Raw genomic sequence first — 19,045 nt, forward strand, 5'->3', positions numbered from 1 at the left:
TGCAGCTACAGAGCAACTGTTAAGCTGTGTTTTCCGAGTACCAGAAAACACTCCAGCACCATCAGCTTTTGCTGTGGCATCACTAAAACAGATCTTCAAAATGGTACTCTGCTATTCAAAGTAAATGGAATACTGCTCTACTAACAAGACTGTAGAAGCACACCACAGTACATGAAAAGGCTGTTGGCATTTTGGCAATAGATCCAGAAGAAATCTTTAACAATAGTCAGCATTGAAAATCAGTCTACAGACAGCTGTCATCTTCTGAAAAGACAGCAAAGAGCAGTGACATAAGCCCCTTCCCACGCCCAGCGGGATCATGGCTATATTCTGATCCTGTTTGTCTGAGAGGAACAGAGCCTGTGGACCACTTCCCTGATGCCTGTCCTGCCCTGAGTCTAATCTGCAGGTTAGAACAAAGATTTGCAAAACTCCAGAGGCAGGAAGAGCTTTGGCGCTACTCCACACACATTTATTTACAAATGTAAATGTTTATGTGCATGTGTGTGTGTATGTTAATCCAGCTGAAGGCAGTGAGGAGGTAACCTGCCTTCCTTTCTGTCAGACTGCTCAACTGCAAGAGCTCCTCTCCTGCCCTTGCATGTAGGTTTTGCTTTGTTTCTTCAGTTTTGTTTTTGTCAGTGAATACCCACACACTGCAAGGTTCAGAAGGCAGGTGGAGGGGGGAGAGAAAAAGCAGCACATAAATGTTGATTTCATAAGGGTAGTTGGGTATTCATTAGAAACATATTTATAGCCACTCCCAATGCACACACTGATTAAATTGGTCACACATTTTTTGCTGCTGTTTGCTAAACATGCTGTAGAGTTTTACTGAATACCTATCAGTTAAATCCCAAATGATGTTCTGCTCGAATTGAACCTAAGTTCTTAACCATATGCTTCATGCTGAAATGTTAATTGGAAATATTTATGGTACTGAATTGCGGATAACTGTTTGTTTCTCATACATACCAATTATTTAACTTATTTCTTATTTAAATTAAATCTTGTAATATAAGAAAATAGGGAGATTCCCTTTAAAGTACTTTTCACAATCTAAGGTCTTTGTTACACATCTCTCCCAGATTTCCAGAGCCAAGGGAGATTTGGGGACATACGTGACTCAGTGAGACCTGGGAAGACACAATAGGAAGGATGCATTTCTCTTTCCATCCAAGAATGGAGTGATTGTACTCCTATCCAACATAGCCTCCCATGGCCTGCAGCCTTGGGCAATGCTGCTGGTTGCTTTCCTCCTGTCCCCAACTCCCCCAAATGCAGCTATGTTTGAAGTTTTGTAAAACCTTTACAACTCTGAAACAGCATGGAAGAAAAATATTTCAGAACTTCACTGAAATTGGGATGGCAATTACACTGTAAATAGCTGGAGAGAGGCAGTTTGGTGATGAAATGGCAATATCAGATTTGTTCTGATACTTTACTTAAAAGAAATTGTTTTTTTACAGGTAGAGCTGTCTCATCTCATGCAGTTATTTAAATAATTTCTCTGTAACCCATTGTGGAAAGACCATTTTGTTACTTTGCTGCCTGGAATTCATGGAGTTTTAAACGGATTTTAATAATGGATTCCGGACTTTTCCATTCCACTTTACCACACAAATAAAATGTATTTCAAACAGAAAAAGATAGACTTTTTCCCCCAAAAGGTGACATTTTAAGGACTTTATTTTATTACTCTAAAACCCACATTATAATTAAAATGTCCATAACAGCCTTTGTACCAACATGGCATTGCATGCAAAGAGATTATAGTGAGAGAAAAACTCAAGAGTTTAGTTTCACCTGCATCTGTGGGTAGTGATTCACACTCAGCATAGTTTTCTGCTGTCTCATATTTGATACAGATATTTGGAATTGTGTAACATGGATGCTATTAAAGCAGAGTTTTCCTTGCAGTTACACAAAGTTACACTGAGGGCATAAAACAGTGAAGGATTAGTCTCTCTCTGTCTAATGCATAGAACATTTGTTCGATTAATCTAAGTCTTCGGTCTACGTCTTTCTTCCTACTCTCTGAAAACCTTGCCAAAATGTCTCATTGCATAATTTAAACTCTCTAAGCCAAATTAAAACATCATCCATTACAAACTCTGAAAACTTTCTAGCTCTCTTAGATCTACCAATTAATCTCCGAAGTATCTTGGGAGTAGAACTTCTGTTAAAGTGTATTCATCTAAATGAATAACATCCAAATAGTGACATTTAACCTGGATTTACCCAGCACTCATTTCCAAACTGCATCTGACATTTTTATTTGGTAAACTCAGCTGAGGCTTCTTCATAAGCTTCAGTCAGACAACATGCATATTTTCTGGCTTTGCTTAAATATTGTTCTTTGTCCTTACACTTTCAGAGCATGCCATTAATACATTCCCTTAACTTTTCCAGACATCCCTCTTTTCCATGTTGTTTACAATCTTTATTATTTTTTTATTATTATTGCATCTGAATGAATAAGTGCAATGTTATTGGTGGATTAATCACTAGCATGTACTGATTTATCTGTCTTGAAGTGGTATTTTTTGTCTGTACTCTCTCAGACCTGAACAATAAAAAATTGATTCTCTTCGCCTGTTGCTGGTAAAAATACCTTTTCAGCTGACTATTCTCAGTATTCTCTGGTGTATATTAATTCCTCCTGTATGCTGACATCCTCTGAGCTTTGTTGTTTCACTCTCCTTACCCATTTCTGTTCACTCAGTGTCAGGGATGTGTAGAGATGAAAGCATTAGCCCCATGCAGCCTGCTTTCCTCACATACCCTGTTCCACTGATAGAGTCAACCTGCTAATGTGATTATCCCTAAGAATCTCAGTAAGTTTTTAACTCACAACACAGTTGTGTCGTTCACATACGCATAAACATGTGGACATCATAGAAAAAAAAAAAGAAGGCTTTTTTATCAGCAAGAGTATTTGTTGAATTTCAAAGTTTGTGTATTTATCTTTTTTCTATGCTGCCACCTATTTTTCTTCCTCCTTGACTAGAGTTAATGATCCTGAGTCCAATACCTGAAGGACACCTTGTTCGTGTAATTCTTAAGTTGGAAATAGTATAAAAAATACTGAAATTCTACGTGAATATTTTTCTGGGAGGTTTCGTTGAAAATCCTGGTTTTTTCAGGACAAAATATCTCTGAATAAACATAGCTTTTAAGTATCACACAATGGTGTGTGTAATCATACTACAGTATTGCAGGGAAAAAGGTAGCACTGAAAAAATCATGCCTTTTTTAAAAATTATTATCACAGTCTGATGTTTTTGCTTGTATTGGGTTTGCGTGGCAAGGTTTTAGGAGCGGGAGGGCTACAGGGGTGGCTTCTGTGAACAGCTGTGAGAAGCTTCCCTGTGTTGGACAGAGCCAGTGCCAGCCAGCTCCAGGATGGACCCACTGCTGGCCAAGGTCGAGCCTGTCAACCAGGGCGATGGTGGTGCCTGTGGGACAACATATTTAAGAAGGGGGGTGGGGGGTGTGTGTGGGTGCGGGGAGGACAGGGACACGGGACTGTGCAGCAGCAACTGCAGCTGGAGAGAGGAGCGAGAGCACGAGAGGCCCATCCCTGCAGCCGCCATGGCAGGCAGGAGGGGCAGGGGGCTCCAGTCCCGGAGCAGAGGTTCCCCCCAGCCCGCGGTGAAGCCCACGCTGAGGCAGGCTGTCCCCCTCAGCCCGGGGAGGCCCACGGAGGAGCAGATCCCCACCGGCAGCCCCTGGAGGCCCCACGCCGGAGCAGGTGGGTGCCCGAGGGAGGCTGTGACCCGTGGGCAGCCCACGCTGGAGCAGCTCCTGGCAGGGCCTGTGGCCCCGCGGGGAGAGGAGCCCGGGCTGGGGCAGGTTTGCTGGCGGGGCTGGGGACCCCGGGGGGACCCAGGCTGGAGCCGGCTGTGCCTGAGGGACGGCACCCGTGGGGGGACCCGGCTGGGGCAGGGGAGGGGTGTGAGGAGCCGCCCCTGAGGGGAAGGAGCGGCAGAGGCAGCCTGTGAGGGACTGACCCCAGCCACATTCCCGGCCCCGGCGCTGCTGGGAGCGGGGAGAGGGAGCGGGAGTGAAGCTGGGCCCGGGGACAAGGGAGGGGTGGGGGGAAGGTGCGTTTTAAGATTTGGGTTTATTTCTCATTATCCTGCTCTGGTTGGATTGCTAACAAATTAAGCTAATGCCCCCAAGCGGAGCCTGCCCTGCCCGTGAGGGTCACTGCCGAGGGATCTCTCCCTGCCCTCACCTCGACCCACCGGCCTTTCCTTACATTTTCTCTCCCTGCCCAGCTGAGGAGGGCAGCGGTAGAGCCGCTTTGGTGGGCACCTGGCATCCAGCCAGGGTCAACCCACCACACTGCTATTATGAAAGGGCTTGGAGTCATGTGGTTACAGACAAATCTTTTCTATCACTCCCTTCCTGCATCCCTCCATCACTCCTTCCTTCATTTCCAGAAGTTTCTAACCCTTCTGCAGAGAAGGAAAAAAAGAATACACAAAATGCCAAATGTGCACAGCCTTCACTGAAGGCACACAGAACTCCTGCACATTTATGTATTTATCCTTAAATGTCATTAGGTTAAAGCTGATGACCTGATGCCGAATCTGTGATTTGTGAGATCAAGTCGGATCTCCTCAGTATTTGGAGTGGATGTCCAGATAAGCCCTCACTGTAGTCTAATTCTCTTCAGCTTCTAAAAACATCCAGGTACGTATGTCACATATTTAGGGGCTGAGCATAAATATTATCCTCAGTGTAAAAATGTATTTGTTTCAAAAAAACAGTTTTGTTCCCTCACTAAACAAATAACATCATATTTTTTTTCCAAAATGTATATTTTTTGATAAATTTTTAAACTTTTGAGATCTCCTTTAAAATTGTTCAAATCAACCATTTTAATAGAACATGGAAAGATCCATGTTAAGGAACGTACTATGGTTAATCATGGGACCTGAGCTGTTTTGTTTTGTGTTGTCGATATTATGAGCCAGAGGCTAGAAAAAAAGGTTGTTTATCTAGGTACCATCCCAAATACATATAATTTTTATTTTAACTGCCACAAAAGTATTTTCTAAATTTTACGTTTGTAGTCCTATTGCAAAATAATTGCTTTTTGTAGTGCAACATATTCCCTATCCACATTCATGCTATGTAATTAAGGGCCAAATCCTGGTGTCTTTACTAAAGACATATGCAGGCAAATAATGCTCATAAACAACAGATAGACTTCATTATTGTTGGCTTTGAACCAAGGCTCAGAGAGCCACTTCACTGCTATTCCTGTGCCACTGAGATCAGAGAATAGACTTCCTTCTATAAAGATTTCCAAAGCAAGGATTAGCATTTGCTGTGCTTACTATACTCAGTTCAGTTTGATTTAAGAAAAGCAAAAAATACCAGCCCCAAAACCAAAACTAAACTAAAACAATCCACTCCCCACAAAACAAAACAAAACACAACTAAACAAAACTAAACAAAACAAAACCTCCAAACACCTAAAGCCAATTTGATCTGTCATATATAGTAAAGATTACATAAAAAATATAACTTAAATATCTCTAAACCAAATAACCTTAAGTACATCCTTATCCAAATGAACGTAATGGGGTACTTTGGAAAACAACGCAACTTGCACTTGTCCCAGTATAGATATTTGCACTAGAAAATAATGAAAGGACTTTTCTGGAGACAGAAATGGAATTGCAGGAGATGGTAAAAGAAGAAAATAATTCAGTAAGAGATACTACAAGAGGTATGGGGAGGAGGGGACATGACACACCCAAACCAAAAAAAAAAAAGGAAAAGAAAGAAAAAAAGAAAAAAAAAGAAATCTGAGAATAACAGAGACATTCCCAAATTTTCAGACCTTATAACAGGATATAAATACACATTTATTCATAAAGGAAGCTCACAGATGAGGCTACAAAGGAAACCATGCCAAGTATGGCAGAAAGAGGCGAAAAGCAATCCCGGTGAGTGTAATCTTGGAAAAAGATTCTCTTGACACTACATCTGGCATCTTGTTTATCCATCCTTGTATGTGTGTGTAAGTACTGCCACCAGAGATAACAGTCCCAGATGTGACCAATCTATAGGGCTTTAGTAAAAAATATTTTAAAGGAAAACAAACAAAAAACCTCACGTATACAAACCCCCAAATCATCCAAAGGTAAGATTTTTTTTTTCCAGGCTACTACAGACGTTTTGAATCTCAAGAGAAGTACAATACAGTGATCCAGTATCCTTTCAAACTTTCTTTGATACACCAAACCCTTTTGTGGCAGTGCAGAAGATATATTTGAAATATAAAGGAATCTATAGAGCAAAGCCTGTCCTCATTATCAGACCAGGGCAATGCATCCTTCAGAAGAATACATTTGGTGGAACGTAGAGCTCTTGTGGACTTGACAGCAGCGAAGTGGAAAGACATTAGGCAGAAGCAGAAAAAACCCCCTGTTTTCCCAATGAAAAAAAGATTCTGGTGAAAAGGTGAAGTGGGATCTCTCTAGGAAGAAATGGAGCTAGACAAGGAGGTATAGAGGCATACACTGATTGAAAGGAGTGGTGTTGGGTTTCTCCTCACAGAAGATGTAGTTTAGAGGGGAAGACCAGCCCATGGGGAGGAAGGGGACATACAGTGCCCAAACTGATTTCCCTTCAGACTCCAAGGGAGCTCAGCCCACACAAATGAATGTCAAGCTGGCACAAAACATTTAATTTCAATTTTTCCAATGGAAAAAAAAAAGTAATTTTAGCAAAATCAAGATTTTCAGGTAAAAAAGTAAAGCAGAGGAGAAGGGGATGAAGAAACCAATGGGAAAGGGTTATTTTCTTCCCTGGTCTTTGTTTATTTACCCTGGCAGGTATGTTATTTCTCTAATTTAATCAAAGAGCTATATAAAACTACTGTTGGAGAAAAGGCAGACTACTAATTAGTAGGGAAACTGGGGTGTAGCCACTCCTTGGAAAGAGTAGGAGAAAAGTGATGTTGCTTAAGCACCTGCAAACTGGAATAGATTAGATTTGTCCCTAGTCTTAGTCCCGGTTAGTCCCACTGCTTATCCCAAAGTCCTTTGCCTGACTGCAAGCTCTCTCTGAAGTGAATAGTTCAGGTGAAACTCAAATGTGCTTTTGGGGATGCTTCTCTCCTTACAAGCAGTATGAACAAGTCCACACCATGTTTGTCTGTCTGTATCCTATGTAGCTGTCCACACAGGAATGCATACACATACCTCCACAAGACTCTTCTGGGCATACAACACATCTCCTCAGTGTCATTCTGTAAAAGTACCATTCTGGTGACTGCATCACAGCCTTCACATTATTCTGGACGCTTGGAACTGAAAAAAACATCACCTTGTTCCCTAAATTAATAATCATGTCCTACAGTCATCTGACACTATTTGGAACCCATATGCGATGTTGGAACCTCTTCTCAAATCCTATAAGCAGTGTAGACAAGAGCCCTGTAAGTGGGAAGGGGAAGGGAAGAGAGAAAAGGAAAAGAGAAACAAAAATAAAGACAAAAGAAAAGACAAAAGAAAAGAGAACTCATTAAGAATGACAAATATAATAATAATAGACAGATAAGAAAACCTTAAGATGACTGAAAATGTCAGTATGGTTTGGACTGACACCATCATCAAAAGTATTTTGCTGGCCTGCTGATTTGTTGAAAGCAGAACAGTACTCAAAGCCTTAGGCAAGTAGTTTAATTTTGTTTGAAGACACAAGAGCCTCTGTAAAACATAATTCTATCTTTTCAAGGTAAATGCGTTAATATCAATAGCTAGAGAATCTTGGGAGATTTATATGCTTATTCAAACTTTCTCTGGTCTGGTGTGCAAAATCTTATGAAATCCAAATCTTACAATCTTCAAATCTTACAAGAATTCATAACATTAATCACATTTGCCTTGGATACTGAAATTACCCTGTGGACTGCAAATTTTCCAGGGGGCCAAATGCAAAAAAATGATATAAACTGACTGCAGACTTTTAAAAGATGTATACAGGAAATTGCCATGATGCGTTAGTTTAAGTCTTACTGATGGGATAGGATGGGATAGGATAGGATAGGATAGGATAGGGTAGGGTAGGGTAGGGTAGGGTAGGGTAGAGATAGGAAAGGATAGAAAAATAGAATGGAATGGAACGGAATGGAATGGAATGGAATGGAATAGAATAGAATAGAATAGAATAGAATAGAATAGAATAGAATAGAATAGAATTAGCATATTTCAGTTGGAAAGGACCTACAACGATCATCTAGTCCAACTGCATGACCAATTCAGGGCCAACCGAAAGGCAAAGCATATTATCAAGGGCGTTGTCCAAATGCTTCCGGAACACTGATAGGTTTCTCTAGGAAACCTGTTCCAGTGTTTGAACACCTTTTCCCTAAAGAAATGCTTCCTATTATTGAGTCTGAACCTCCTCTGGCACAACACTGAACCATTCCCACATGTCCTGTCACTGGATACCAGGGAGAATAGATCACCACCTTCCGTCTTTTGGAAGCTGTAGTGAGCAATGAGGTTGCCCCTCAGCCTCATTTTCTCCAAACTAGACAAGCACAAAGTCCTTAGGTATTCCTCATAGGATGTTCCTTCCAGCCCTTTCACCAGCTTTACTGTCCTCTGGACACATTCAAATACCTTCACATCCTTCTTAAATTCTGGAGCCCAGAACTGCCCACAGTAGTCAAGGTGTGGCCACACCAATGCTGAATACAGCAGGATGATCACCTCTTTTGACCGGCTGGTTGTTCTGTGTTTGATACGCCCCAGGATGTGGTTTGCCTTTTTGGCTGCCAGGGCACACTGCTGACTCACATTGAGTCTGCTGTCAACTGGCACCCTGCAGATCGCTTTCTGCAGAGCTGCTCTCCAGCTCTCAAACAGCACAGTGTGAAGCTTGAGGAAGAGAACTACAGCTGGTTCTACCACCCAGCTTCAGAGCTAGCCTCAGCTTTATTTAGAAATAACTTATAAACTGGAGAAACACATTGTGTATACCAGGGAGAAGAATTTCTCTTGATTGCAAGCAACAGTACTCAACAGTACTAGCTGTGGGGCAGGGGGGCGATGGTTTACATCTGGCTGTATCCTGCCCTGAGACTTTTCCATTAATTCTGCTTCATTCCCTAGTGGAAAAAAACTGATCCATGGCAACTTTGTATGAGTGGTTATTCAGCACAGCTACTGAAATCCCAATGTGCTTCATGTTCTGCATGCTTCAAAATGGGACAGTAGAGGTTTACCAGAAGGATCTGGTCACCTTATGGAGTTATCAAAACTGGTTGTTTCCCAGGTTGTATTAACTGACTGTGTGCATCCTTAAAGTCTGCTCCAGTTTTGAAATAAAACACACAAAGGTGCTTTAAGTTAATGCTTTTGCCTCTTCTGACAGGCTGAGATCAGATCTCTAGTGGAGGAACTCTTTGATCATGCTTCAGAAAGCCAGGATTATTCTAAGGCAACATTTCCCTTTATATGACAACATATACTACTACTTTTTGTGCGTATTTATGAAAATCTTAGGGTGGTTTTGAGCTGCCTAAACATTGGTACACAGGTGCATTTGAGATGACCTAAGCTGTCCCACCTGTCCTTTAACTGTCCTTCCAGTAAGGTACAGTTTTCTGTTTTATCTTACAGCCTGTGTGGATATCTCGTATGGTCTTATGGCATTTCAAAGACTAATAGATTCCTGTCTTTACGTAACTGAGTTGAGTCTTTAAAGCAAAAAATGTGAGAAAGGCTATGATCAAAGTTATTATTTTCTTTCTTCATTTGGGTTTATTTCCAGCACCACACAGCACCAGGGAAGTGGGGGAATGCCTAACACTTACATAACAGAGATGCTGCTGAGTGATATGAAAAGGTATTTAGTGTGATGCCTGTAACCTGTCTCTGTAAGAATTTAAGACAGTAACAAAACATTGTTTGGGTTTCTGTCACTGGGAGTCTTAGGGGCTTGGAATTTTTTTCACACAGTGAGAAAAGACATTAACTCTTAGAAAAGGTAACATGTATTTTATCAGTATGAAAACACAGTGAAAAATAACCTTTGAGTTCCTCTAAAAATATCTGTAAAACTGCTGGCCTAACTCTGTAGTGTTATGCTTTATGTCTAGTGATGTATATATGTGCAAAGTAGAGTAAATATCAACCAGCTCAGAATAACAGTATTTTACACCCATGTAACGATGACTCTGCATCAGCGTAAATGACAATCAAGGCAAAAACCCAGCAGAGAATCTAGCTCTATAAATAATCGTAGAGGCTTAAAATTAAATTTGTCCTTGAAGAAAATAACTGCACTGCAGAACAAGTCTGTTCAATAATACAAAACAATTTTAAATTAGTATTTTTCCCTTTCTCAAAAGCAGATTATCTGAAGACTACACTATTGTAAACTAAACATTGGCCTTAACTATGTGAATTTTCTTTAATTAAGTGTTTAAAAAAAAAAAAAGAGCTAAACAAAAAACCTAAGAAGTAGATTTAAGGTTTTGGGTTGTGCAGTAATTCTTTTTTCCTGGTTTATAAAAATACCTCAGATAATATATTTTGAATTAAAAGGTACAATTTTATTTCTGCTTACTTTGGGAAATGTGTTCTTAAATTTCTTGACTCTATTTCACCTTACACAAATATTCAAATACGATTACATAAAGATACAGTTCATTTTAGAGACATTTCTACTCAAATCTCAATTCTGAAATTTGCATTCTTTGATATTTTGGGAGGAAATATCAAATACTTCTTTGAAGATTTTAGCACAGCAAAATATCAATATTTATGTATAACACTAAAAATGAGCAAAATAATAATGACAAAATCTGTAGACTAAATGATGTTGATATTTTAAGTAGACATTTCTTCCTTGAAGAGATTAAGATATTTCTTAGTGAGCACATCTTGAATTACAGTGAAGAGTTAGAAATGATGACAGGCTAATTTAATAAAGAAGGAAACAAGTGAAGATTCAGTTACACTTTTAGAATGTATGCTGAATCATGAAATAACTTACATTTCTTTGAAAACTTTCAGATTTACAGATTTAGTATCAATCCCCCACAGAAGGGAAGGAATATAATGCTTTTTAACGTTGTGGTATAGATTTGAATACATAGAACAGAGACATGCACGTAAACTGTAGCATGTTTCCTATTTATATATAGTACATCAGTGTCAGTGGAAGTTACAGAGCAAAAAAGTGGTAGTCATGTTTTGTGTAATTAGTTTGCAGAAAGATTTTATTGTATGCCAGTTGCCTTCAGAGTTTAACCCTCAATAAGCCAAGTGGTATAAGACATTCATTACTTAGCAGAAAGAACAGATATTGTGCATTTTCCTTTAGTTCACTTTCCTAAGGCAATAACACAGTCATTTTATATGTCTGCCTTTCTATCTGCTAGTTTAGTTCCAATTAGTTTTGAAAGAATTTACAACAAAGACCTGTTTTTATTCAGCTGAATATTTAGTACGTTCTATGTATGCAGAGAACCCTAACAATAAGTGACATACCACCTAATTTTAGGTGCAAAATAAGGTAGGTGTAGTTAATGACATTGTGGGAGGGCTTTTCGGCAATTCCAAAGGAAGACTAGATTTTAGGTCTGACAGCTAGCTTCTAGAAAGCTAAAGTTAGGTAAGAAATCTTCCATCCTAAATAAGGAGATGAAAATACATAGGGCTCCATCTCCAACTCATCATGAAGCCATCCTCTATCCCTAGCTATAGAGCACTAGTGCAGTAAGAGTTGAGCACCATGAACTCAGAATCAGTATATTGATTTATTAAGGCAATTGACATGTTGAGATAAAGTAAATGCCAAACTCTTCTTAGTGATGATAGATCGTATAACAGTGGGCAATGACCTGCAAATAAGCTGTGGCTTAGGTTCAAATATAACACTAGGGGGAAAAAAATTCACTAGGAAAATAGAACAGCACTGACTGGGCTCTCCCGAGGGGTTGTGGAACCTCCCACCTTGGAAGGTTTCAAGACTTGGTTAGACAAAGTCACAGCTCACCTTATCTAGTCTTGCTTTGTGTGGGAGACTGGAAAAGATGACTCCACAGGTCCTTTCCAACTAGAGCTTTATGATCATTACTGAGTTTGGCATATGTGTTTGGTCTAGCTGGAGTGGAGATATCTTTCCTCATAGCAACCCATGCAGTGTTGTATTGGTAGCTAGAAAGGTGTTAGTAACCCACCAATGTGTTGGCGATTGCTGAGCAGTGCCCACGCAGCATCAAGGCTCTTTCTCTCCTCCACATCAAAGGCCAGTAGGCTAAGGGTGGGAAGGGGTTATGAGGGGACACAGATGGGGCAATTGACCCAATCTGACCAAAGAGATATTACATACTGTATGACATCATATTCAGCAATAAAATTAAGAGAAAGGATGGGGATGGGGCTTTCATTATGAAGGCGTATGTTTTCCAAAGCAACCCCTACATGTACTGAGGCCCTGCTCCCCAGGAAGTTGCTGAATATTGCCTACTGATGAGACGTAGAGAATAAAACTTCTAGGGTGTTTGGGTTTTTTGGTGGTGTTTGTTTTTTGTTTTTTGTTTTTTCTTTGCTTCCATATGTGGCCTTTGCTTTATTTCATTAAACTGCCTTTATCTCAAGTCACAAGTTTTTCATGTTATTTTCTCCCCCTTTTCTGCTTAGGAGGGGGAGTGAGAGAGTGGCTTAGTGAGCACCTGGCAGCTACCCAAAGTCAAGCCAGCACAGCCTAATTTCCTATAGATGTGTCTTTAAAATGACAACATGTAAACACTTACTTTTTTCTGTTTCGCAAGAGGTGTTTTTATATTTGATACAAATAACAAAACACAAATCACAAGGTACAAGAAACATGGAAAGAAATGCCTTGGCTGTGTTTTTAGGATGGTTTTCTGGACTTTTTGTGGAATGAGGAGAGGAGAAGAGAGTTGTGTGATGAGAGTCAGATGAGAGTTCAATGTGTGGTTTAGCAAAATTTCTTAATAGTGCCGGTGGGACTGCAGGCATTTCCTTCCCCAGTGTGGTGCCTGAACACCTTCTCAACAGGTCAACTCTGATGACTGGGAAAAGGGATAGGGGTAGCTCTCAGTGTCATCTACATTGCAACCCTATGCTGGGCTCTGCTTCAGCCCAGCACATAAGCCTACAAGTATTTCAGTCTTTTTTTTTTTTTTTTTTTAACTCTAGAAAAATGTTATTTGAGGTGTATTGGGTCTGACAGAGCCTCATAGAAGCCCTCATAGTGCCATGCTCGTATTGGTAGCTAGAAAGGTGTTGATAACACACCAGTGTTTTAACTGCTGCTGAGCAGTCCTTGCACAGCATCACGGCTGTCTCCCCAACCTTCCCCCCTAACTCTCCCCTGTAGGCTGGAGGTGAGCAAGATCTCAGAAGGGACACAGCCAGGACAGCTGACCCAAAGTGACCAAGGGGATATTCCATACCGTATGATGTCTGCTCAGATATAAAAGCTAAGAGAAAGGAGGAGGAAGGGGCAGGGGGCATTTATTATTTACACATACAGAAGCCCTGCTTCCCAGGAAGTGGCCGAACATCGCCTGCTGATGGAAAGTAGAGAATAACATCTTTTGTTTTCCTTCACTTCTGTGCATGCAGCATTTGCATTTGCTTCAGTAAACTGCCTCTATCTTCACCCACAAGTGGTTTTTTTTCCGTCTTATTTTCTTCCTACCCTGTTCTGATGGGAAGGGGAGTGGTAGAGCAGCTTGGTGGGCACTTGGAGTCGAGCCTTTACATGAAGTCTTTATCCACTTTTTCAAGTTGTTTGCAGTTGGTTAGGAGACCCAAAACTATTAGGAAAAAACTGACATTCTGACACATACTTTACAGAGGCAACAAATAACTTTTTTAAAAAAACTAGGCTAAAGAAAAAGGCAAAATAACTTTCCTTTCTAACCAATAGTTTACGCCATGTTAAATATATAATTAGTTCTTTTTGGCCATGTCTTCATTACTGTCACACCAGCTTTCTGCCTTCCCATTCACAGCTCCAGCCCTAGGACTCCAGCCCCACAAATGTCACACACTCCCACACAACTAACTGACATTACTACACAGTTCTTGTTATTGCCATAAGGCTCTGCATCTCTTCCATTTCCTCACACATGGCTCCTTTTTCTCCAAAAATTCTTCATATCCTCTGCATTTACCCTGTTTATTTCCCTAAAATACACCTTATTCTCTTTTTAGTGTATTTCCTTTTAGTACTGTTTTGTTATTTTCTTTCCTGCATCATTACTAGACCAGACTCCTGCACTGTACACTGTCTTGCTTCTCTGTTCTTCTGCCTATTCCTCATCTACCTTTACTCCCTATCAATGCTGATAGGGGGTATTTTCCTCTCCTAGCCTAGCAGGAGACTTGCTGCACCTCCCATTCCTCCCTTCTCTCTGCTAATGACCAGGAAGTGAGACAAACAAGATTGACAGTCTCTGAAGCACAGAAAGTGCCATCTGTGCTTTGTAGATTGAAAATCTTATTAGTTTTGCTTCCGGCCAAGTTGTGCATGTGGAGCAGAGAAACTGGGGTAAGGAAGAGCACAGCTAGGGGGAGGGGGAGGACCAGGAGGGAACAAGAGCAACCACTAGGTAAAAATGCAAATAAAGAAGAAATACAAGGAGATAAAGGTAGGTGGTATCCCATTTCACCCTTCTGCCTTGCTGCCAGTTTTTCACAATACATATCCTAAGGTAATATCTAGTCTAGATATAAAAAGAGAATTGGGCTTTGAAGTCTTACCACTGACTGATAGTACCTAGCCGACCAAACAATCCACAAAACATACTGCAGAGTTTTTCGAGTGGTTTAACAACAAGAGCCACCTCCAGTTTTGCTTTTCTGTTTTCCACTGTGGAAGAGATGAGCATCTTGCTCCATACCTGGTCCCCAGGGCTGTTAGCTGGCACTGTTATCTGTATTTCTTCCTGGGGCCTCCACTCTGCTCCTGGGGTATGCCTGAAACAATGTCCAAGCAAGACAAGGCTCCTGTGGTAGACATATTTTGCACAGGAGCTTAGTGCTAAAACAGCTTGGATAAGGAAGTAAAACACAATCTTCAGCCTCTTGGGGCTAAACGTGGGTATCTCAGGAGATTACAGTGAATACCAGTCCTTTTTTTTTCTGTGTCCTTGCCTTTCTTCTTCATCAGTATGTCTTGGGTTTGGCTTTCTGACTTCTCACACAAGTACCTGCCTTTCTTCATGAAACATATTCACATTCAACTTCAGGTTTTGCAATGGCAGTGACCAAATCCCTTCAGCACTCCAGTCCTACTTCCTTTAACAAGTGTAAGCAAGAATGTAGATTCCTACTTAGGTACATCCCTCTGCATGAGGCACAGTGGCAGCAGCACATCACACTGCTCTCCCAGCAACCCTTTTCCCTGCCTGCCTGCCTTGAAGGCATCTCAGAAGTACATCAGAGACAGGGCAGGAGCGGTCAGGACACAATGCGCCCTGGCTGTGCTTACGCTGACAGATTCTTCAGCAGCCCATTGCCAGCTGGTGCAAGCTATATCAGCCCCACAGCCATCATAATTTTTGCTGAGGCTGGAAGCAGACTGAAGAATCAGAACAGCCATAATCCAAATGCACTAGCTCAAACAATGCTCAGTATTAGAGATGGAACCAGGCTGTTCTGTGCTAAAATTGAATTTTCCCCCAAAGTCCTATCTTTCTCTGTATATTTCTTATGTGTTCATAACTGTCATCGCAATTACACTTCCACTGCTTTGCAATGCATATGCTAATACTTCCTTTGCAAGCATACCTGATAATTCTGGTTGAGCCTCGCAGCCTCAGAGCTGACTTTATATATTCATTCTCATTTATATTTTCCCTTAAACCTTGTATTTTTTTTTCTGAATTCTTCTTAGAAGTCAAATAAAACTGCAAAATTTTTAAAGCTTGCATACTCCCTTACTCTTTCCTTGTGTTTTAAACTGAATGGATGAAACAGATATTCTCACAAGCAGAAATGCTTGTCCCCTATCTTGGAAGTGTCAATTACAACTTCAGAGCTCTTTATCTAGTGCTTACACATTTTACCCCCTCCACCAAACCTTAACATGCAACTACTAGACATCACCACCACAGGTTAGTAGTGAAAAATGGCAATGGTTGTTGAACATTATGCAGATTAGCACAAAGTTTTTAACAGCCAGTGCCTCAATAATTGTGTTAAATTCACAGATTGAATACAACACCGTTAACATGACGTAGTCTATGGAGCGTGAAAATAGCATGCTCTGTTTCACACTGGACTGAAGAGGCTTATAAACCAAATGTAAAAGTTCTCAGAGTCATTAAGAAAGATAAAGACGGAGGCTGCAGAGGCAGGGAGCAGTCTTCTTTCGCACCCAAGGATGTTGCGTTCAATTTTGCTGAATGGACTGTTGCACATTTCATCGGTTCTTCAAGGCTGATCTCATGATTGCAATAATATCTACATTAATAACAACAAAAGAAAATCAAATCAGACAGCCTGTCTATTCGTTAATCTCTGCCTACTATTTCATCTCTTGCACTTCTCGTTGTCTATGAACACAGTTTGGACAGATTAAGCTGCGCACAAGCTCATACCAGTCTTGTTTGTAACCTCATTAGCAGAGCAGCTATAAGGCCCAACAGACAGACAGGAGCACCATAAGTCAGGGGTCACCAGTGTACTGTGGCAATGCCCAGAACAGAAAGCTCCTGAGTATGCTTTATATTTTCTAAGAAATATTACTTAGGAAGCTTCCTGGAGAGCTTGGTAGTTCCTGGGCGACCAAAGCACTGCGGGGAGCATCTGGGTAGAGGTTACATGCCCTAAATCAGATGGCATCTGAAGGATAAGGTAGGTATTTGTGATTCATCACCAACAGCATGAGAGTTTTCGGTACATCCATGAACTAAGAGACGTTTGTAAATGGGTTTCTTGAAACCTTGTCTAATATTCGTAGGGACAAATGCAAATAGATGTTTTTAATTCTGTCCTCACTGTATGCTTGACCTGCACAAAGTAGCTGTGGTTCAGAAGCAATGCTGTAGGTTTGTGCAACCTTATTGCAAGGGAGGACACCACACTGCTCAAATGCGATATAGGACACAGTACATATGACCTTAGCTGGACATTTCTAACCAGTTCAGTATGCTGGGAAAAATATTTGACTGCACTTATCTATACAGACACACCTTTAAATGCCTAGATCTGACCAAATTACAATTTAGAAATGATTTAAGAGTGCCTGAATCAAGCCTAGAGTAACAATTATCTCTGCTGTGATTAATGAGAACCCAGTGTTTTAGAACCTGGCAGTATTCAATCACCAATCAAAACTGCACCAGACATTCATTCCTATGAATACAAATACATGGAGGCCTGGCTTCACAGCTGGTGCAAATTGGCTTAGCCCCATTGACTTCATGTAAATGGGCTTTAACTGGGCCAGCTGAGGAACTGGCTCAGAAATCTTCAGCGCACCCAAAACATAATGCTGTGTTTTACCAAGAAAGGAAGCAAAAGAAGTCTAGGTAAAAATTAAGTATAGATAAAAATGTGGGTATACTGTATATTTTTTAAACTACCTGGGCTGTGTTAATGAGCAGCACTCTATGAAGCCCACCCCAGGAATACATACCCCAGTACACAGGTCACCAAAGGGTATTCCTGTTATTCTCTGTGTGTTTGTGTAAGCACCAGCTGCAAAAGCATGCAATATAAAACATGCAGGGGGATGGCAGCTGTACTGAAACAGGGACCGCAAGTTGCGCGGGTGGTGGAAGACATTTTCTTGGACCATTTTTACCAAGATCCACAAACAGCTCAGAGCACATCATCCTTATTAAATAGTTATGACTGGTGATAAAAACAACAGCAGCATCCATTTCTTTCTCTTTTTTTTTTTTTCTTTTTTTTGATGGTAAATACTGCTAAGTTTAACCATGAGGTAGCAAAAGACTGATTCCTTTCCCCACCTACCATCTGTCCTTCTTACTGTCAGTCCTCTCCCCTTCTCTGCACCCCACTGCTACAGGCAGTGCTGTTTTGCAAGTAGCTCAGAAGCTTTGAAGTTTTCCCTCAGAAAGCTGATTATATAAATGTTAGTATATTTTCAGCTTTAAAGCAGGTGGATCATCTCAGAGCATTTTACTAATTTTTCAGAAGGTTTTATACTGTTCTTTCTTCAGTGGGGATTTTTCCGAGATTATAAAGAGAAAAGATGAATCCAGAAAGCTAGCAAAACTGCCAATAAAAGCATTTTTGATGCAAGTGGTATACTGTGACAGGATGTCATATTCAGGTCTAGATTGCTCCCATGCATTTGCTATAAATATCAATTTTGCTAATGTTGTGAATAGTAAGTAATTGAAGGGTTTTTTCCCCTATTGTGCTTGAAAGAATAGCAATGTGAATAACATTTCTGAAAATATTTTATCCATATTTCTAGAAGTAAATTATAGTAACCATGTGAATATCTTCCCTTGATAAAGGTTTGGGAAGTAAAGTAGGATTTTTTTAATCGGTGTGTTGGGGGAGATTATTTGTTTGTTTTGATTTTTATGGAAATATCCATTTTGCCATACTCTCCCATGGCGTGATGATGCCTGTTATTTTAGGTGGAGAGTGTGGTTCTGAATGTGATATTCCTCACAAACTATACAGAGGATTTATTTCAAAACATATTTTTTTTCATTAAACTGTCATTACTTGGATCTTTTATAGTGTGTCTGAAAGCTTCTGCTAGCACTCGTGCTTGCTATCTCCTGGAAGGATTATAATGTATTGGAAAGATAGAATCTATCTGGAGATATATTTTAAATACTTTTATCAAATGCATTCTGGGTTATTAAAACAGTGTTTATGGAGGAAAGCAAACTATGCAATCAATGGCAACACCATCTAAACTGACACACCAAAATATCCAAAACAGTAAGGAAAACTAAAGCTGTGATTTTTCTCCCACTTCATTGCTTCCTAAAACCTAATGGCATGTGGGATCACATGTTCTAAGTAAGAAAGTAGTC

The sequence above is a fragment of the Falco peregrinus genome, chromosome 4 (genome assembly GCF_023634155.1).
Source record: "Falco peregrinus isolate bFalPer1 chromosome 4, bFalPer1.pri, whole genome shotgun sequence".
Classification (NCBI taxonomy): domain Eukaryota; kingdom Metazoa; phylum Chordata; class Aves; order Falconiformes; family Falconidae; genus Falco; species Falco peregrinus.